The 21,926-nt window shown below is 44.3% G+C and overlaps 17 pseudogenes; all 17 read right to left on the reverse strand.

Moving 5' to 3' along the window:
- Positions 1 to 1,360: 1,360 nt before the first annotated feature.
- Positions 1,361 to 1,479, reverse strand: LOC148267292 (5S ribosomal RNA; annotated as a pseudogene).
- A 347-nt stretch (positions 1,480 to 1,826) lies between these two features.
- Positions 1,827 to 1,945, reverse strand: LOC148267293 (5S ribosomal RNA; annotated as a pseudogene).
- A 1,228-nt stretch (positions 1,946 to 3,173) lies between these two features.
- LOC148267294 (5S ribosomal RNA) lies at positions 3,174 to 3,291 on the reverse strand (annotated as a pseudogene).
- A 347-nt stretch (positions 3,292 to 3,638) lies between these two features.
- LOC148267295 (5S ribosomal RNA) lies at positions 3,639 to 3,757 on the reverse strand (annotated as a pseudogene).
- Positions 3,758 to 4,105: 348 nt separating this feature from the next.
- Positions 4,106 to 4,224, reverse strand: LOC148267296 (5S ribosomal RNA; annotated as a pseudogene).
- Positions 4,225 to 5,505: 1,281 nt separating this feature from the next.
- LOC148267297 (5S ribosomal RNA) lies at positions 5,506 to 5,624 on the reverse strand (annotated as a pseudogene).
- Positions 5,625 to 7,370: 1,746 nt separating this feature from the next.
- On the reverse strand, positions 7,371 to 7,488 carry LOC148267298 (5S ribosomal RNA; annotated as a pseudogene).
- A 347-nt stretch (positions 7,489 to 7,835) lies between these two features.
- LOC148267299 (5S ribosomal RNA) lies at positions 7,836 to 7,954 on the reverse strand (annotated as a pseudogene).
- Positions 7,955 to 9,416: 1,462 nt separating this feature from the next.
- Positions 9,417 to 9,535, reverse strand: LOC148267300 (5S ribosomal RNA; annotated as a pseudogene).
- A 336-nt stretch (positions 9,536 to 9,871) lies between these two features.
- LOC148267301 (5S ribosomal RNA) lies at positions 9,872 to 9,983 on the reverse strand (annotated as a pseudogene).
- A 2,675-nt stretch (positions 9,984 to 12,658) lies between these two features.
- LOC148267302 (5S ribosomal RNA) lies at positions 12,659 to 12,776 on the reverse strand (annotated as a pseudogene).
- A 3,054-nt stretch (positions 12,777 to 15,830) lies between these two features.
- On the reverse strand, positions 15,831 to 15,949 carry LOC148267303 (5S ribosomal RNA; annotated as a pseudogene).
- Positions 15,950 to 16,479: 530 nt separating this feature from the next.
- LOC148267304 (5S ribosomal RNA) lies at positions 16,480 to 16,598 on the reverse strand (annotated as a pseudogene).
- A 655-nt stretch (positions 16,599 to 17,253) lies between these two features.
- LOC148267305 (5S ribosomal RNA) lies at positions 17,254 to 17,372 on the reverse strand (annotated as a pseudogene).
- Positions 17,373 to 19,529: 2,157 nt separating this feature from the next.
- On the reverse strand, positions 19,530 to 19,648 carry LOC148267306 (5S ribosomal RNA; annotated as a pseudogene).
- A 1,273-nt stretch (positions 19,649 to 20,921) lies between these two features.
- On the reverse strand, positions 20,922 to 21,040 carry LOC148267307 (5S ribosomal RNA; annotated as a pseudogene).
- Positions 21,041 to 21,388: 348 nt separating this feature from the next.
- On the reverse strand, positions 21,389 to 21,507 carry LOC148267308 (5S ribosomal RNA; annotated as a pseudogene).
- Between the last annotated feature and the right edge of the window lie 419 nt (positions 21,508 to 21,926).

The raw sequence follows: 21,926 nt of genomic DNA on the forward strand, positions 1-21,926 counted from the left end.
TAGTACTACTCTCGCCCAAAAATGCTTAACTGCGGAGTTCTGATGGGATCCGAGAAATTAGTGCTAGTATGATCGCACTCATTCCATTTCGCGCTGCAAATAGATATACCCCTTCTCCTTCCCTCCCCCCTCCCGTCATTTGTTTCGCTGTGCACGCACCTCACCTCTGCTTCTAGTTCTAATATCAAGCAAAATGCCACAGCGACTCGACTCATGCCCATATGAATGGATCGCCCGCCACACCTCATTTTTTATTGTTCTACTATCTAAGATACTCATAATTCCACTCTTATTATATGATAGGCTTTAATTAAATGCGCGAAATATATTAAGCAAAATGCCTCGGCGCTGTGACTCACGTTTTCGAATGACCCGGCAGACTATCGCTCCAATCCTGCATAATGTTTAACAGCCCGTCTGTAAAAAGAATGGTGCAACACGAGGACTTCCTAGTAGGTCATCAATCCTAGTACTACTCTCGCCTGAGCATGCTTAACTGTAGAGTTTCAATGGGATCCGGTGAACTAGTGCTGGTATGATCGCACCCATTCTAGTTTGCGCAACAAATACAGATGCCCCTTCTCCTTTCCTCTCCCCTCCCATCATTTGTTTTGCTATGCATGCACCTCACCTCTTGATCAAATTCTAATATCAAGCGAAATGCCTCGACGCTTCGGCTCATGCCCATATGAACGGATCGTGTCGTACCTCATTTTTCGTTGTTCAACTATTTAAGATGCTCGTAAGGACACTCTTATCTGGTGATGGGTTTTAATTGAATACATAAAAAATATTAAGCAAAATGCCATAGTGCCATGACTTATGTTTTCGAATGAACTGGAGGACCGTCGTTCCGGTCCTGAAAAATGTTTAACGCCTCGTCTGCAAAACGAAGGGTACAACATGAGAACTTCCAAGGAGGTCACCTATCCTAGTACTACTCTCGCCTAAGCACGCTTAACTGTGGAGTTCTTATGGGATCTGGTGAACTAGTGCTGGTATGATCTCAACCGATCTAATTTACGCCGCAAAGACATATACCCCTTCTCCTTCCCTCTCCCTTCCCGTCATTTGTTTCGCTGTGCGCGTACTTCACCTTTTATTTTAGTTCTAATATCAAGCGAAATGTCCCAGCACCTCGACTCATGCCCATATGAACGGATTGCCTGCCGTACCTCGTTTTTCGTTGTTCTATTATGTAAGGTTCTCTAAATTACACTCTTATCACGTGATGGACTTTAATTGAATGCGGAAAAAATTTTAAGCAAAATGTCCTGGCACCGTGACTCACGTTTGCAAATGAACTGGCAGACTATCGCTCCCGTCCCGCGTAACGTTTAACCACACGTCTGCAAAAAGAATGGTGCAACACGAGGACTTCCCAAGAGGTCACCCATCCTAGTACTACTCTCGCCAAAACACGCTTAATTGCGGAGTTCTGATGGGATCCGATGAACTAGTGCTGATATGATTGCACCCATTCTAGTTTGCGCCGCAAATACATATACCCCTTCTCCTTCACTCTCCCCTCCCATCATTTGATTCATTGTGCACGCACCTCACCTCTGCTTCTAGTTCTAATACCAAGTGAAATGCCCCGAAGTTTCGACTCATGCCCATATGAACGGATCGCCCACCACAGCTCATTTTTTGTTGTTATACTATTTAAGATGCTCGCAATGACACTCTTATTATATGGTGGGCTATATTTGAATGTGCAAAAAAATTAAGCAAAATGCTCCGGCACCGTGACTCACGTTTGTGAATGAACCGGCAGACCATCACTCCAGTCCCGCATAATATTTAACACCTCGTCTACAAAAAGAAGGGTGCAACACGAGGACTTATCAAAAGATCACCCATTATAGTACTAAACTCGCCCAAGCACGCTTAACTGCGGAGTTCTGATGGGATCCGATAAACTAGTGCTTGTATGATCACACCCTTTTTAGTTTGCACCGCAAATATATATACCCTTTCTCCTTCCCTCTCCCCTCCTATTATTTGTTTTGTTGTGCACACACCTCATCTGTGCTTCTAGTTCTAATATCAAGAGAAATACCTCAGCGCCTCATTATATGCCCAGATGAATGGATCGCTCGCCGCAACTCCTTTTTTGTCGTTCTACTATTTAAGATACTCGCAATGACACTCTTATCACGTGATGGGCTTTAATTGAATATGTAAAAAATATTAAGCAAAATGCCCCGGCACTGTAACTCATGTTTGCGAATGAACAGGCATACCATCGTTCTGGTCCCGCGTAACATTTAACGCCTTGTCTGCAAAAAGAATGGTGCAATACAAGGACTTTACAGGAGGTCACCCATCCTAGACTACTTTCGCCCAAGCATGTTTAACTCTGGAGTTCTGATGGGATCTGGTGAACTAATGCTGGTATGATTGGATATGTTCTAGTATGCACTGCAAATACCTATATCCCTTCTCCTTCACTCTCCCCTCCCGTCATTTGTTTCTTTGTGCATGCACCTCACCTCTGTTTCTAGTAATAATATCAAGCGAAATGCCCTGTCGCCTCGACTCATGCCCATATGAAAGGATCGCCTGTCGCACCTCATTTTTTGTTATTCTACTATTTAAATTGCTCGCAATGACACTCTCATCAAGTGATTGAATTTAGCTGAATGCACAAAAAATATTAAGTAAAATGCATCGGCACCGTGACTCACATTTGTGAATGAATCGGTGAACCATCGCTCCTGTCCCGCGTAACATTTAATGCCCCGTCTGCAAAAAGAATGGTGCAACATGAAGACTTCTTAGGAGGTCACCCATCCTAGTACTTAACTCGCCCAATCACGCTTAACTACGGAGTTCTGAGGGGATCCGGTGAACTAGTGCTGGTATTATCCCACCTGTTTTAGTTTGCACCGCAAATACATATACCCCTTCTCCTTCACTCTCCCCTTCCGTCATTTGTTTCTCTGAGCGCGCACCTCACCTCTACTTCTAGTTCTAATATTAAGAGAAATGCCCTGGTGCCTCTACTATTTAAGATGCTTGCAATGACACTCTAATCACGTGATGAGCTTTAATTGAATGTGCAAAAAATATTATGCAAAAGACCCTGGCGCCATGACTCACGTTTGCGATTGAATCGGCAGACCGTCGCTCCGATCCCACGTAACGTTTGATGCCCCATATAAAAATAAAGGGTGCAACATGAAGACTTCCTAAGAGGTCACCCATCCTAGTACTACACTCACCCAAGCACGCTTAACTGTGGAGTTCTGAAGGGATCCGGTGAATAGTGTTGGTATGATCGCACCCGTTTTAGTTTGCACCGCAAATACATATACCCCTTCTCCTTCACTCTCCCCTTTTGTCATTTGTTTCTCTGAGCGCGCACCTCACCTCTACTTCTAGTTCTAATATTAAGAGAAATGCCCTAATGCCTCGACTCATGCCTATACGAATGAATCACCCGCCGCACCTCATTTTTGTTGTTCTACTATTTAAGATGTTTGCAATGACACTCTAATCACGTGATGAGCTTTAATTGATTGCGCAAGAAATACTATGCAAAAGGCCCTAGCACCGTGACTCACGTTTGCGATTGAATTGGCGGACCATCGCTCCGGTCCCATGTAACGTTTGATGCCTCGTCTGAAAAATAAAGGGTGCAACACGAAGACTTCCTAAGAGGTCACCCATCCTAGTACTACATTCACCCAAACACGCTTGACTGCGGAGTTCTGATGGGATCCTGTGAAATAGTGTTGGTATAATTGTACCCGTTCTGGTTTGCACCGCAAATACATATACCCCTTCTCCTTCACTCTCCCCTCCCGTTATTTTTTTCTTTGAGCACACACCGTACCTCTGCTTCTAGTTCTAATATCAACTGAAATGCCCCGGCACCTCGACTCATGCCCATATGAACGGATCGCCAGTCGCGCCTCATTTTTCATTATTCTACTATTTAAAATTCTCATAGTTACATTCTCATATCGTGATGGACTTTAATTGAATGCACAAAAAATATTAAGCAAAATGCCCCGGTGCCGTGACTCACGTTTATGAATGAACCGGCGGACCGTCGCTCCGGTCCCGCATAACATTTAATGCTCCGTCTACAAAAAGAAGGGTGCAAGACGAGAACTTCTCAGGAGGTCACCCATCCTAGTACTACTCTCACCTAACCAAGCTTAGCTCCGGAGCTCTAATGGGATCCGGTGAAGTAGTGCTAGTATGATCGCACCCTTTTCTGTTTGCGGCCAAAATAAATATTTGCCCTCTCCTTCCCATTCCCCTCCCATCATTTGTTTCGTTGTGCGTGTACCTCACCTCTGCTTTTAGTTCTAATATCAAGCAGAATGCTCCAGCGCCTCGACTCATGCCCATATTAATGGATGGCCCGCCGCACCTCATTTTATGTTGTTCTTCTATTTAAGATGCTCGCAATGACTCTCTTATCACGAGATGGATTTTAATTGAATGCGCAAAAAATATTATGCAAAATGTCCTGGCGCCATGACTCACGTTTGTGAATGAACTGGCGGACCGTTGCTCCAGTCCCACGTAACGTTTAACGCCTTGTCTACCAAAAGAAGGGTGCAACATGAAGACTTCCTAGGAGGTCACCCATCCTAGTACTACTCTCGCCCAAGCACGATTGAGTGTAGAATTCTGATGGGATCCGGTGAACTATTACTCGTATGATCGCACTCGTTCTAGTTTGTGCCACAAATACATACACCCCTTCTACTTCTCTCTCCCCTCCTGTCATTTGTTTCTCTTTGCGTGCACCTCGCCTCTATTTCTAGTTCTAATATTAAGCGAAATGCCTCGGCGCCTCGACTCATGCCCATATGAACGGAATGTCCGCCGCACCTCATTTTTTGTTGTTATACTATGTAAGATGCTCGTAATGAGACTCTTATAACGTGGTGGACTATAAATGATTGCACAAAAAATATTAAGTAAAATAATCTGACGCCGAGACTCACCTTTGCGAATGAACCGGCAGACTGTTGCTTCGGTCCCGTGTAACATTTAATGCGCCATCTGCAGAAAGAATGGTGTAACACGAGAACTTCCCAAGAGGTCATGCATCCTAATACTACTCTCGCCCAAGCACGCTTGACTGCGGAGTTCTGATGGGATTCGATGAGCTAGTGCTGGTATGATCGCGACCGTTCTGGTTTGCACCGTAAATACATATACCCTCTCCCCTTCCCTCTCCCTTCTGATCATTTATTTCGCTGTGCGCGCAACTCACCTCTGTTTCTAGTTCTAATATCGAGAGAAATGTCCTGACACCTCGACTCATGTCTATATGAACGAAACACCCGCCGCACCTCCTTTTTCGTTATTCTACTATATAAATGCTCGCAATTATACTCTCATCACGTGATGGACTTTAATTGAATGCACAAAAAATATTAAACAAAATGACCCAGTGCCGTGACTCACGTTTGTGAATGAACCGGCAGATCGTCCCTCAGGTCCCGCATAATGTTTAACGCTCCATATGCAAAAAGAAGGGTGCAAGACGAGAACTTCCTAGGAGGTCACCCATCCTAGTACTACTCTCGCCCAAGCATGCTTAGTTGTAGAGTTCTAATGGGATCCGGTGAAGTAGTGCTGGCATGATCGCACCCTTTTCTGTTTGCAGCAAAAATAAATATTTGCTCTCTCTTCCCATTACCCTCCTATCATTTGTTTCGATGTGCGCGTACCTCACCTCTGCTTCTAGTTCTAATATCAAGCGAAATGCCTCGGTGCCTCGACTCATGCCTATATGAATGGATCGCCTGCCACACCTTATTTTTCGTTGTTATTCTATTTAAGATGCTCGTAATGACACTCTTATCACGAGATGGACTTTAATTAAATGTGCAAAAAATATTAAGCAAAATGCCCCGGCGCCATGACTCACGTTTGCGAATGAACAGATGGACCGTCGCTTTAGTCCTGCGTAATGTTTAACGCCTTGTCTGCAAAAAGAAGGGTGCAACACGAAGACTTCCCAGGAGGTCAGCCATCCTAGTACTACTCTCGCCCAGACACGGTTGAGTGCAAAATTCTGATGGGATCTGGTGAACTAGTGCTCGTATGATCGCACTCGTTCTAGTTTGTGCCACAAATACATATACCCCTTCTACATCTCTCTCCCCTCCTGCCATTTGTTTTTCTTTGCGTGCACCTCGCCTCTGTTTCTAGTTCTAATATTAAGCGAAATGCCCCGACGCCTCGACTCATGCCCATATCAACAGAACGCCTGCCGCACCTTATTTTTTGTTGTTATACTATGTAAGATGCTCTTAATGAGACTCTTATAATGTAGTGGACTATAAATGAATGCACAAAAAATATTAAGTAAAATACCCTGATGCCGAGACTCACCTTTGCGAATGAACCGACGGACTATCGCTCCAATCTCGCGTAACATTTAATGGCCCATCTGCAGAAAGAATGGTGCAACACGAGAACTTCCTAAGGGGTCACGCATCCTAGTACTACTCTCACCCAAGCACGCTTGATGCGGAGTTCTGATGGGATCCGGTGAAGTAGAGCTGATATGATCGCAACCGTTCTAGTTTGCGCCGCAAATACATATACCCCTTCCCCTTCCCTCTCCCTTCCGATCATTTATTTCGCTGTGCGAGTAACTCACCTCTACTTCTAGTTCTAATATCGAGTGAAATGTCCCGACGCCTCGACTCATGTCTATATGAACGGAACACCTGCCGGCACCTCCTTTTTCATTGTTCTACTATGTAAAATGCTCGCAATGACACTCTTAACAAGTGATGGGCTTTAATTGAATGCATGAAAAATATTAAGCCAAATGTCTCGGTGCCGTCACTCACGTTTGCAAATGAACCAGCAGACCTTTGCTCTGATCCCGCGTAACATTTAACGCCCCGTCTACAAAAAAAAGGGTGCAACATGAGTACTTCCCAAGAGATCACCCATCCTAGTACTACTCTTGCAAGCACACTCGACTGCGGAGTTTTGATGGGATCCAGTGAACTAGTGCTGGTATGATCACACTCTTTCTAATTTGCGCTGCATAGACATATACCATTTCTCTTTCCCTTTCTCTTCCCGTCATTTGTTTCGCTGTGCGCGCAACTCACCTCTGCTTCTAGTTCTAATATTGAGTGAAATGGCCTAGCACCTTGACTCATGCCCATATGAACGGATCGCCCACCGCACCTCATTTTTCATTGTTCTACTATTTAAGATGCTCGCAATGACACTCTCATCACGTGATGGACTTTAATTGAATGCACGAAAAATATTAAACAAAATACCCCAGTACTGTGACTCACATTTGCGAATGAACTGGCGTACCGTCGCTCCAGTCCCGGGTAACATTTAATGCCCCGTCTGCAAAAAGAAAGGTGCAACATGAGTGCTTCCTAAGAGGTCACCCATCGTAGTACTACTCTCGCCCAAGCACGGTTAACTGTAGAGTTCTGATGGATCCAATGAACTAGTGCTGGTATGATCGCACCCCTTCTAATTTGTGCTGCAAAGACATATATCCCTTTTCCTTCCCTCACCCTTCCCATAATTTATTTCCCTGTGCACGCAACTCAGCTCTACTTCTAGTTCTAATATCGAACGAAATGCCCTGGTGCCTCGACTCATGTCTATATGAACGGAACACCCGCCGTATCTCCATTTTCGTTGTTCTACTATGTAAGATTCTAGTAATAATAATCTTATCACATGGTGGGCTATAATTGAATGTACGAATAATATTAAACAAAATGCCCCGACGCCGTCACTCACGTTTGTGAATAAACCGATGGAATGTCACTCTAGTCCTGCGTAACATTTAATACCCCATTTGCAAAAAGAAGGTGCAACATGAGAACTTCCCAGGAGGTCACCCATCCTAGCACTACTCTCGCCCAAACACACTTGACTGCGGAGTTCTAATGGGATCCGGTGAACTAGTGCTGGTATGATCGCAACCATTCTTGTTTGCACCGCAAATACATATACCCCTTCCCTTTCCCTCTCCCTTCCCATCATTTGTTTTGCTGTGCATGCAACTCACCTCTGCTTCTAGTTCTAATATCGAGTGAAATTTCTTGGCACCTCGACTCATATGAACGGAACACCCACCGCACCTCTTTTTTTGTTGTTCTACTATATAAGATGCTCATAATAACAATTTTATCACGTGGTGGGCTACAATTGAATGCACAAATAATATTAAGTAAAATGCCCCGACGTTGTGACTCACATTTGTGAATGAACTTGTGGACCGTCGCTCTAGTCCCATGTAACATTTAACGCCCCGTCTGAAAAAAAAAAGGTTCAACACGAGGACTTCCCAAGAGGTCACCCATCCTGGTACTACTCTCACCCAAGCACACTTAGTTGCGGAGTTCTAATTTGATCTAGTGAACTAGTGCTGGTATGATAGTACCCTTTCTTGTTTGCGCCCCAAATATATATGCCCATTCTCCTGTCCTCTCCCCTCCAGTCATTTGTTTCGCTGTGCGCGCACCTAACCTCTGCTTCTAGTTCTAATATCAAGCGAAATGTCCCATCACTTCGACTCATGCCCATATGAACGGATCGCCCGCCACACCTCATTTTTCATTGTTCTACTATTTAAGATGCTTGTAATAATACTCTTATCACGTGATGGGCTTTAATTGAATGTATGAAAAATATTAAGCAAAATGCCCCGATGCCGAGCGCAACGTTTAATGCCCCATCTGCAAAAAGAAAGGTACAACACGAGGACTTTTCAGGAAGTCACCTCTATTTCTAATTCTAATAACAAGCAAAATGCCACGATGGCTCGACTCACGCCCAAATGAAAGGACCGTCCGCCGCACCTCATTTTTTATTATTCTACTATGTAACCTGCTCGTAATGACATTCTTATCACGCGATGGACGATAAATGAATGGCGCCAAGACTCACGCCACCGAATGAACCAGTGGACTGTGTCTTCAGTCATGCGTAATGCTCCATCTGAAAAAAGACAGGTGCAACATGAGGTTTCAGTGGGATTCAAAGGACACTTAACTGTAGAGTTCTTATGGGATTCAGTGCATTAGTGCTGGACTGATCGCGCCCATCCCATTCCCTGCTACAAATGCATGTGCCCCTTCGTCTTCCTTCCCCCCTCTGATCATTTGTATCACTGTACACGCACATCTCATCTTTGTTTCTAGTTTTAATATCAAGCAAAATGCCCCTGCCATGCCCAGATGAACGAATTGCCCGCCGCACATCTGTTTTCATTGTTTTACTATGTAAGATACTCGTAATAACACTTTTACCACGTGGTGGGATATAATTGAATGCACGAATAATATTAAGCAAAATGCTTTGGCGCCGTGACTCACGTTTTCAAACGAACTAGCAGACTGTCGCTCCGATCCTGCGTAACGTATAGTGCCCCATCTGCGAAAAAAAAGATGCAACACGAGGACTTCCCAAGAGGTCACCCATCCTAGTACTACTCCCGCCAAAGCACGCTTAACTGTGGAGTTTTGATGGGATCAAGTGAATTAGTGCTGGTTTGATTACACCAATTTTAGTTTGTATACCCCTTCTACTTTACTCTCCCCTCTCGTTATTTGTTTCGTTGTGTGTGCACCTCACCTCTGTTTCTAGTTCTAATATCAAACGAAAAGCCTCGGTGCCTCGACTCATGCCCATATGAACAAAAAACTCGTTGCACCATATTTTTTTGTTGTTCTACTATGTAAGATGCTCGCAATGACACTCTTATCACATGATGGGCTTTAGTTGAATGGGCAAAAAATATTAAGCAAAATGCCCCAGTACCGTAACTCATGTTTGCGAATGAACCGGCGGACTGTCGCTCCGGTCCAGCGTAACATTTAACGCTGCGTCTATAAAAAGAAGGGTGCGACACGAGAACTTCCCAGAAGGTCACCCATCCTATTACTACTCTCGCCCAAGGATGCTTAACTTCGGAGTTCTGATGGGATCTGGTGATTGGTATGATCGCACCATTTTTTGTTTTCACTGCAAATACATATGCCCCTTCTTTTCCCTCTCCCCTTCCATCATTTGTTTCCCTGTGCACGCACCTCACCTTTGCTTCTGGTTCTAATATCCAGCAAAATGCCCCGGTGCCCCGGCTCATGCCCATAATAATGGATCGCCCACCGCACCTTGTTTTTTGTTGTTCTACAATTTAAGATACTCGCAATAACAATCTTATCACGTGATGGGCTTTAATTGAATGCGCGAAAAATTTTAAGCAAAATGTCCTGGCGCCATGACTCACATTTGCGAATGAATCGCAGGACCGTCGCTTCGGTCCCGCGTAACATTTAACACCTCGTCTGCAAAAAGAAGGATGCAACACGAGGACCTCCCAGGAGGTCACCCATCCTAGTACCCAAGCACGCATAACTTCGGAGTTCTATAATGGGATCTGGTGAACTAGTGCTGGTATGATCACACCTTTTCTTGTTTGTGCTGCAAGTACATATGCCCCTTCTCCTTCCCTCTCCCCTCCCGTCATTTGTTTTGCTATGCGCACATGCACCTCTGTTTCTAGTTCTAATATCAAGCGAAATTTCTCGGCAGATGCCCAGATGAGCGGACCGCCCATCGTACCGCTGTTTTCATTGTTCTGCTAATTAAGATGCTCGTAATGATACTCTTATCATGTGGTGGACTATAAATGCATGCACTAAAAATATTAAACAAAATGCCTTCGCACCATGACTCATGCTGGCGAATGAACCGGTAGACCATGACTCCCTGTCGTGCTTAACATTTAACGCTATGTCTGTAAAAGAAAATGCGCAATATAGGGACTTCCAAGGAGGTCACCAATCCTAGTATTACTCTCGCCCAAGCACTCCTAACAGTGGAGTTCTAATGGGATCTGGTGCATTATTGCTGGTATGATCGCACCAGTTTCATTCTGCTTCAAACATATACCCCTTCTCCTTCCCTCTTCCCTCCCGTCATTTGTTTCATTGTACGTGCCCACTGCACCTCTATTTCTAGTTCTAATATCAACCGAAATGCCCCAGTGCCTCAACTGACGTCTAGATGAACGAACTGCCCGCCGCACCTGTATTTTTGTTGTCTTACTATGTAAGATGCACTCGACTCACACCCAGATGAACGGACCGCTCGCTACACCTCTGTTTTTGTTGTTCTGCTTTGTAAGATACTCGTAAGAACAATCTTATCACATGGTAGACTATAAATGAATCAATAAAAATATTAACAAAGATATCCCAGTGCTGCGTCTCACATTTGCGAATGAACCTACAGACCATGGATCTGGTCCTGTGTAACGTTTATTGCCTCGTCTACAAAAGGACAGGTACAACTCGAGGCTTTTCCAAGTGGTCACCCATCCAAGTACTACTCTTGCCGAAGCACACTTAACTGCGGAGTTCTGATGGGATCTTTTGAATTAGTGCTGGTATGATTGCATCACTTCCATTCCGCGCTGCAAATACATATACCCCTTCTCATTCCCTCACCCCACCCGTCATTTGTTTTACTATGCGCGTACACCACACCTCTGTTTCTAGTTTTAATATATAGCAAAATGCCCCAATGCCTCGACTAACACCCAGATGAACGTATCGCCCACTGCACCTCTTTTTTTTGTTGTTCTACTAAGTAAGATACTCGTAATAATACTCTTATCTTGTAATGAAATATAAATGAATACACAAAAAATATTAAGCAAAATGCCCAGACGCTGCGACTCATGTAGGTGAATGAACTAGTGGACTGTATCTCCCGTCGCACGTAATGTTTAACGCCTTGTATGCAAAAAGACGACTACAAAAAGAGGACTTCCCAGGAGGTCACCCATCCTAGTACTATTTTCGCCCAAGAACGCTTAACTACAAAGTTTGATGGGATCCGATGCATTAGTGCTGGTATGATCGCACCCCTTCCATTCCACGCTGTAAATACATATACCACTTCTCTTTCCCTCTCCCCTCCTGTCATTTATTTTGTTGTGCGCGTACACCGTACCTCTATTTCTAGTTCTAATATCAAGCGAAATGCCCAGGCATCTCGACTCATGCCTAGATGAACAGACCGCCCGCCACAACTCTATTTTCGTTGTTCTACTATGTAAGATACTCGTAATGACATTCTTATCTCGTGATGGACTATAAATGAATGCATGAAAAATATTAAGCAAAATGTCCCAACACCACGACTCACACTGGCGGACTGTGGCTCCGGTCATGCGTAACATTTAACGCCCCGTCCATAAAAAGACGAGTGGAATAAGAGGACTTTGCAGGAGGTCACCCATCCTAGTACTGCTTTCACCAGAGCACACTTAACTACGGTGTTCGACAGGATCTGGTGTATTAGTGCTGGTATGATCGCACCCGTTTCATCACGCGCTGTAAATACATTTACTCCTTCTCCTTTCCTCCCCTCTCCTGTCATTTGTTTCATTGTGTGTGGAAACTACACCTCGACTCACACCTAGATAAATGGACCACCTGTCGTACCTCGTTTTTCATTGTTCTACTATGTAAGATGCTCGTAATGACACTCTTATCATGTGGTGGACTATAAATGAATGCACAAAAAATATTAAGCAAAATATTCTAGCGCCGCGACTCACACCGGCAGACTATGGCTCCTATTGCGCATAACGTTTAACACCCCATCTGCAAAAAGACAGGCGCAACACGAGGACTTCCCAAAAGGTCACCCATCCTAGTACTACTCTCGCCAAAGCACACTCAACTACGGAGTTCGATGGGATTCGGTGCATTAATGCCAGTATGATGGCACCTCTTCTATTTTGCGCTACAAATACGTATACCCCTTCTCTTTCCATCCCCTCATATTATTTGTTTCGCTATGCGCGAATATCGCACCTCTGCTTATAGTTTTAATATAGAGCAAAATGCTCCGGCGCCTCAACTCATGCCCAGATGAACGGACTACCCCCTGCACATCGTTTTTTGTTATTCTACTATGTAAGATGCTCGTAATGACACTCTTATCACGTGGCGAACTATAAATGAATGCACGAACAATATTAAGAAAAATGTCTCGGTGTCGAGACTCACTCTAGGGGACAATGGCTCTGATCGCACATAATGTTTAACGTCCCATCAGCAAAAAGATGAGTGGAACACGAGGACTTTTCAGGAGGTCACCCATCCTAGTACTACTTCCGCCCAAGCACACTTAACTACAAAATTCGATGGGATCCAGTGCATTAGTGCTGGTATGATCGTACCCCTTCCATTCCACGCTGCAAGTACATATACCCCTTCTCCTTCCCTCCCCCCTCCCATCATTTGTTTCGTTGTACACACACATCACACCTCTATTTCTAGTTTTAATATTAAGTGAAATACTCCGGCGCCTCGACTCACACCCAGATGAATGAATCACCCGCCGCACCTCGTTTTTCGTTGATATACTACATATTATACTCGTAATGACACTCTTATCACGTGGTGGACTATAAATGAATGCACGAAAAATATTAAACAAAATTTTTAGGCCTCGCGACTCACACTGTCAGACTATGACTCTGATCGCGCTTAACATTTAATACCCAATCTATAAAAAGATGGGTTCAACACGAGGACTTTCCAGGAGGTCACCCATCCTAAGACTAATCTTGCCCAAGCACGCTTGACTATAGAGTTCTAATGGAATCCTGTGCATTAGTGTTTGTATGATCGCAACTGTCTCATTCCCCGCTACAAATACATATAGCCCTTCCCTTTCCCTCCCCCCTCCCATCATTTATTTCACTTTGCGGGTATACTGCATCTCTGCTTCTAGTTCTAATATAGAGCGAAATACTATGTCACTTCGACCACGCCCAGAAGAACGGAGGCCCCCTGCGCCTCTTTTTTCGTTGTTCTACTATGTAAGACTCTCGTAATGAGACTCTTATCACGTGGTGGACTATAAATAAATGCACGTAAAATATTAAGCAAAATGTTTCAACGTCGCTACTCATGCCGGCGGACTGTGGCTCCGATCGCGCATCACGTTTGACGTCCCGTCCGTAAAAAGACGGTTGTAACACGAGAACTTTCCAAGCGGTCACCCATCCTAGTACTGCTCTCACCCAAGCACACTTAAATATGGAGTTCGATGGGATCTGGTGTATTAGTGGTAGTATGATTGCACCCCTTCCATTCCACGCTGCAAATATATATACCCCTTCTCCTTCCCTCCCCCCACCCACGAAGAAATAGTAAGCAAAATTTTCTGGCAACGCAACTCACGCCAGCAGATTGTGGCTCCGATCACGTGTATTATTTTACTCCCCATTTGCAAAATGACAGTGCAACATGAGGACTTCTCAGGAGGTTACCGATCCTAGTACTACTCTCGCCCAAGCATGTTTAACTGCAAAGTTCCATGGGATCCGGTGCATTAGCGCTGGTATGATCGCGCCCTTCCATTCTGCATTGCAAATACATATGCCCCTTTTCTTTTCCTCCCCTCTTTTGTCATTTTTTTTGTTGTGTGTGCACACTGCATCTCTGTTTCAAGTTCTAATATCAGGCAAAATGCCCCAGTGCCTCGACTCATGCCCAAATTAAAGGACCACCCACCACACTTTTTTTTTGTTGTTCTACTATGTAAGATGCTCGTAATGACTCTTTTATCACGTGGTGGCTATAAATGAGTGCACAAAAAAAGTAAGCAAAATGCCCCGGTGCGGCGACTCACGCCGGCAAATGAACCAGCAGACTATGGCTCCGGTCGCACGTAATATTTAATGCCCTGTCTGAAAAAAGACGGGTGCAACACGAGCACTTCCTAGGAGGCCACTCATCCTAGTACTACTCTCGCCTAAACACACTTAACTGCAGAGTTATGATGGGATACGATGCATTAGTGATAGTATGATCCCACTCGTCTCATTCCGCACTTCAAATACATATACCCATTCTCTTTCCCTCCCCCCTCCCATCATTTGTTTTGCTCTGTGTGGACACCACACCTCTACTTCTAGTTGTAATATCGAGCAAAATGCCCTATTGCCTCGACTCACGCCCGGATGAATGGACCACTCGCCATACCTCTGTTTTGGTTGTTCTATTATTTAAGATTCTCGTAATGACACTCTTATTACGTGGTGGAATATAAATGGATTCACAAAATATATTAAGAAAAATGCTCTAGTGCCACGACTCACGACGAAGAATGAACCGGTGGACCATATCTCAGGTTACACGTAATATTTAGTGTCCCGTCTGCAAAAAAGATGGGTGCAGCACGAGAACTTCCCAAGTGGAGTTCTGATGGGATCCGGGGCATTAGTGCTGGTATAATCGCACCTGTTTCATCCTGCACTGCAAATACATACACTCCTTCTCCTTCCCTCCTCCCTCCCGTCATTTGTTTCCTTGTGCGTGCATACTACACCTCTGCTTCTCGTTCTAATATCAAGTAAAATGCCACAGGACCTTAACTCACATTTATGAATAAACCAACAGATCATAGTTCCAGTCGCGCATAACGTCGAACGCTCCATCTACAAAAAAATGGATGCATCATAAAAACTTCCCAGGAGGTCACCCATCTTAGTACTGCTCTTGCTCAAGCACACTTAACTGCGGAGTTCTGATGAGATTCGGTCCATTAGTGCTGGTGTGATCACACTAATTTTATCATGCGCTGCAAATAGATACTCTCTTTCTCTTCCTCCCCCCTCCCATCATTTGTTTCCTTGTGCGTTCACACTACACCTCTACTTTTCGTTTTAATATTAAGTAAAATGCTCCGGTGTCTTGACTCACATTTGTGAATAAACTAATGGACAAAAATTCCAGTCGCGCGTAACGTCGAACGACCAATTTGTAAAAAAATGGGTGCGACAAGAGGACTTCTCATGAGCTCACCCATCCTAGTACTACTCTTGCCCAAGAACACTTAACTGTGGAGTTCTGATAGGATCCGTTGCATTAGTACTGGTATGATCGCAACTGTTTAATTCCGTGCTGTAAATACATACACTCATTCTCCTTCCCTCCCCTCTCCCATCATTTGTTTTCTTGTGCGTGCACATTGCACTCTTCTTCTCGTTCTAATATCAAGTAAAATGCATCGGCGCCTTGACTCACATTTGTGAATAAACCAACGGACCATAGTTCTAGTCGCTTGTAACGTCGAATGCCCCATCTGTTAAAAAATAGGTGCAACACTAGAACTTCCCAGGAGGTCACCCAATCCTAGTACTACTCTCGCCCAACACACTTAACTGTAGAGTTCTGATGGAATTCGGTGCATTAGTGCTGGTATGATTGCAACTCTTTCATTCTGCGCTGTAAATTCATACACTTCTTCTCCTTCCCTCCCCCCTCCCGTAATTTGTTTCCTTGCGCGTGTACACTGCACCTCTGCCTCTCGTTATAATATCAAGTAAAATGCCTCGGTGCCTTGATTCACATTTGCGAATAAACCAGTGGACCATAGTTCTAGTCGCGCGTAACGTCGAACTCTCAATCTGTAAAAAAATTGGTGCAACAAGAGGACTTCCCAGGAGGTCATCCATCCTAGTACTATTCTTGCCGAAGCACACTTAACTACAGAGTTCTGATGGGATCCGGTGCGTTACTGTTGGTATGATCACACCCGTTTCCTTACGTGCTATAAATACATACTCTTCTTCTCCTTCCCTGCCCCACTATCGTCATTTGTTTCCTTGCGCATGCACATTGCACTTCTGCTTCTGGTTCTGATATCATGTAAAATGCCACGGCGCCTTGACTCACATTTATAAATAAACGAGCAAACTATAATTCCAGTCGCGTGTATTGTCGAACGCCCCATCTGTAAAAAAATGGATGCAATAAGAGGACTTCTCAGGAGGTCACCCATCCTAGTACTCCTCTCTCCCAAGCACACTTAACTGCAGAGTTCTTATGGGATTCAATGCATTAATGCTGGATTATCGCCCCCGTCCCATTTCACGCTACAAGTGCATGTGCCCCTTCTCCTTCCCTCCCCCCTCTCGTTATTTATTTCGTTATGTGCGCAAACCTCACTCTACGTCTAATTCTAGTATCCTCGACCCATGATCATATGAACGGATCACCCACTGCACCTCTGTTTTCATTGTTCCATTATGTAAGATACTCGTACTAACACTTTTAGCACGTGAAGAGCTTTAATTGAATGCAAAAAAAGTATTAAGCAAAATGCCTTGGCGCCTTGACTCTCATTTGCGAATGAACTGGCAGATCGTCGCTCCGGTCCCACATAACGTTTAACACCCCCTCTACAAAAACAAGGGTACAACACGAGGACTTCCTAGGAGGTCACCCATCCTAGCACTACTCTCACCCAAAAATGCTTAACTGCGGAGTTCTGATGGGATCCGGTGAATTAGTGCTGGTATGATCGCGCTCATTCCATTTCGTGCTGCAAATAGATATACCCCTTCTCTTTCCCTCCCCCCTCCCGTCATTTTTTTCGCTTTGTGCACACCCTGCACCTCTGCTTCTAATTCTAATATCAAGCAAAATGCTCCAACAGCTCGACCCGTGCCCAGATGAATGGACTGTCCGCCGCACCTCGTTTTTTTTATTATTCTACTATGTAAGCTGCTCGTAATGATACTCTTATTACGTGGTGGACTATAAATAAATGCACGAAAGATATTAAGCAAAATGCCTCGGTGCCAAGACTCATGTAGGCGAATGAACCGGTGGACCGCATCTTCGGTCGCACGTAGTGTTTAACGCTCTATCCGAAAAAAGACGGGTGCAACACGAGGATTCAGTGGGATTCCAAGGACACTTAACTACAGAGTTCTTATGGAATTCAGTGCATTAGTGCTGGACTGATCGTGCTCATCCCATTCCCCGCTACAAATATATGTGGCACTTCAGCTTCTTTCCCCCCTCTGATCATTTGTATCACTGTATACTCACACCTCATCTCTGTTTCTAGTTTTAATATCAAGACAAATGCCCCGGTGCCTTGACTCACCCTAGATGATCGGATCGCCTGCCGCACCTCTATTTTCATTGATGTAATATGTAAGATACTTGTAATAACACTCTTATCAAGTGGTGAGGTATAATTGAATGCACGAATAATATTAAGAAAAATGCCAAGTGCCGTGACTCACATTTGCGAACAAACCGGTAGACTATTGCTCCGGTCTCACGTAATGTTTAACGCCCTATCTACAAAAAAAAGGGCGCAACCCGAGAACTTCCCAAAAGTTCACCCATCCTAGTACTACTCCCGCCGAAGCACACTTAATTGCAAAGTCTTGATGGGATCTAGTGAATTAGTGCTGGTATGATCAAACCTATTCTAATTTGTGTTTTAAATATATATATATATATCCCTTTTCCTTCCCTCCCCCCACCCATCATTTGTTTCACTGTGCGCGCACAACGCACATTTGCTTCTAGTTCTAATATAAAGTGAAATACGCTGGTGCCTCGACTAATGCCCGTATGAACGGATCGTCTGCCTCACCTCTATTTTTGTTGTTCTATTATGTAAAATACTCGTAATAACACTCTTATCACATGATGGATTTTAATTAAATACACAAAACATTTTAAGCAAAATGTCCCAACGCTGTGACTCACGTTTACGAATGAACTGACGAACCGTTGCTCCGGTCCCGCATAATGTTTAACACCCCGTATGCAAAAAGAAGGGTGCAACGCAAGTACTTCCAGTAGGTCACTGATCCTAGTACTACTCTCGCCCAAACACGCTTAACTACAGAGTTCTAATGGGATCCAGTGAACTAGAGCTGGTATGATCACACCCGTTCTAGTTTGTGCCACAAAGACATATACCCCTTCTCCTTCCCTCTCCCCTCCCATCATTTATTTCGTTGTGCGCGCACAACGCACATTTGTTTCTAGTTCTAATATCAAGTGAAATACGCTGGTTCCTCGACTAATGCCCGTATGAACGAATCATCTGCCTCACCTCTATTTTTGTTGTTCTATTATGTATGATACTCGCAATGATACTCTTGTCATGTTATGGGCTTTAATTGAATGCATGAAAAATATTAAGCAAAATGCCCCGGCACCGTGACTCTTGTTTGCGAATGAACCAACGGACTGTCGCTCCAGTCACCCATCTTAGCACTACTCTTGCTCGAGCACGCTTAATTGCGAAGTTCTGATGCGATCCAGTGAACTAGAGCTGGTATGATCGCACCCGTTCTAGTTTGTGCCACAAATACATATACCTCTTCTCCTTCCCTCTCCCATCCCGTCAAATGATTCGCTGTGTGCGCACCTCACCTCTGCATCTAATTCTAATATCAAGCGAAATGCCCTGACACCTCGACTCATGCCCCGGCGCCTCAACTCATGCCCAAATGAACGGATCGTGCCGCACCTCATTTTTTGTTTTTCTACTATATAAGATGCTCGTAAGGACACTCTTATCATGTGATGGGCTTTAATTGAATGCGTGAAAAATATTAAGCAAAATGCCCAAGCTCCGTGACTCACGTTTGCGAATGAACCGGCGAATTGTCGCTCTGGTCCTAAAAAACATTTAACGCCCCGTCTACAAAAAGAAGGGTGCAACACAGGGACTTCCCAGGAGGTCACCCATCCTAGTACTACTCTCACCCAAGCACGCTTAACCGCAGAGTGTTGATGGGATATGGTGAATTAGTGCTGGTATGATCGCACCCATTCAATTCCGAGCCGCAAATACATATACCCCTTTCCTTCCCTCCCCCTCTCGTCATTTATTTCGCTTTGCGCGCACACCTCACCTCTGTTTGTAGTTCTAATATTGAGCGAAATACCCGACACCTCGACTTTTGCCCATATGAACAGATCGCCCACCACACCTCTGTTTTCGTTGTTTTAGTATGTAAGATATTTGTAATAACACTCTTATCACGTGATGAACTTTAATTGAATGCACGAAAAATATTAAGAAAAATACCCCGGCACCGTGACTCACGTTTGTAAATAAACCAGCAGACCGTCGCTCCAGTCTCGCGTAACATTTAACGTCTTGTCTGCAAAAAGAAGGGTGCAACACGATAATTTCCCTGGAAGTCATCCATCCTAGTACTACTCTCGCCCCAAAAATGCTTAACTGCAGATTTCTGGTGGGATCCAGTAAATTAGTGCTGATATGATCGCACCCATTCCATTTCGCACTGCAAATACATATACCCCTTCTCCTTCCCTCCCCTTTCCCGTCATTTTTTACCTCACACCTCTTCTTCTAATTCTAATATCAAGCGAAATGTCCCAGCGGCTTGACTCACGCTCAGATTAACAATCCACCCACCACACCTCATTTTTTGTTGTTCTATTATGTAAGATCTTTGTAATGAGACTCTCATAACGTGGTGGATTGTAAATGAATGCACAAAAATTATTAAGCAAAATTCCTTGACGCCGCGACTCACGTTTGCGAATGAACCGATGGACTATGGTTCCAGTCGCGCGTAATGTTTATTGTCTCGTGTGAAAAAAAATAGATGCAACACGAGGACTTTCTAAGAGGTTAACCATCTTAGTACTACTCTCACCAAAGGACACTTAACTGCAGAGTTCTTATGGGATTCGGTGCATTAGAGCTGGTCTGATCGCACCCATCCCACTCTGCGCTACAAATGCATGCACCCCTTCTCCTTCCGTCCCCCCTTCCGTCATTTGTTTTGCTGTATGCGCAGACCTCACCTCTACTTCTTGTTCTGCTATTAAGCAAAATGCCTCAGCACCTAGACTCATGCCCATATGAACGGATCACCCGCCATACCTATGTTTTCATTGTTCTACTATATAAGATACTTGTAATAATACTCTTATCACGTGATGGACTTTAATTGAATGCACGCAAAATATTAAGCAAAATGCCCCGATGCTGTGACTCACATTTAAGAATGAACCGCCGAACCGTCGCTCCGGTCCCGCGTAACTTTTAATGCCTTGTCTGCAAAAAGAAGGGTACAGCACGAGGACTTCTAAGGTGGTCACCCATCCTAGTACTGCTCTCGTTCAAGCACGCTTAACTGCAGATTTCTGATGGGATTCGGTGAATTAGTGCTGGTATGATCGCACCCGTTTTAATTGGCGCTGCAAATACATGTACCCCTTCTCCTTCTCTCCCCATCCCGTCATTTGTTTCGCTGTGCGTGCACACCTCACCTCTGCTTCTAGTTTAATAGCAAGCAAAATACCCCAGCATCTTGACTCAGGCCTATATGTATAGATCGCCCACCGTACCCTTGTTTTTGTTGTTATACTATATAAGACACTCATAATAACACTCTTATTATGTGAAGGACTTTAATTAAATGCATAAAAAATATTAAGCAAAATGTCCCGATACCGTGACTTAAATTTACAAATTAATCAGCGGACTGTCGCTCTGGTCCTACGTATCGTTTAGTGTTCCATCTATAAAAAAAAGGGTGCAACACGAGGACTTCCAAAGAGGTCACCCATCCTAGTACTACTCTCGCCTAAAAGTGCTTAACTATAGAGTTCTGATAGGATCCGGTGAATTAGTGCTAGTATGATCGCATCCGTTCCATTTCGCACTACAAATACATATACCTCTTCTGCTTCCCTCCCCCCTCCCATCATTTTTTTTGTTGTGCGCGAACCTGCACCTCTACTTCTAATTCTAATATCAAGCGAAATGCCCCAGCAGCTCGACTCCTGCCCAGATGTAATGACCACCCGCCGCATCTTTTTTTTTGTTATTCTACAACGTAAAATGCTCGTAACGAGACTCTTATAATGTGGTGGACTATAAATGAATGCACGAAAAATATTAAGCAAAATGACTTGACACCGTGACTCATGTTTGCGAATGAACTGATGGACCAAGGTTCTGGTCAGGTGTAACGTTTAATACCTTGAGTACAAAAAAATAGGTGCAACAAGAGGACTTTCCAACATGTCAACCATCTTAGTACTACTCGCACTAGAGGACAATTAACT

The sequence above is a fragment of the Carica papaya genome, chromosome 3 (genome assembly GCF_054855325.1).
Source record: "Carica papaya isolate Zhongbai chromosome 3, ASM5485532v1, whole genome shotgun sequence".
In the NCBI taxonomy this organism is placed as follows: domain Eukaryota; kingdom Viridiplantae; phylum Streptophyta; class Magnoliopsida; order Brassicales; family Caricaceae; genus Carica; species Carica papaya.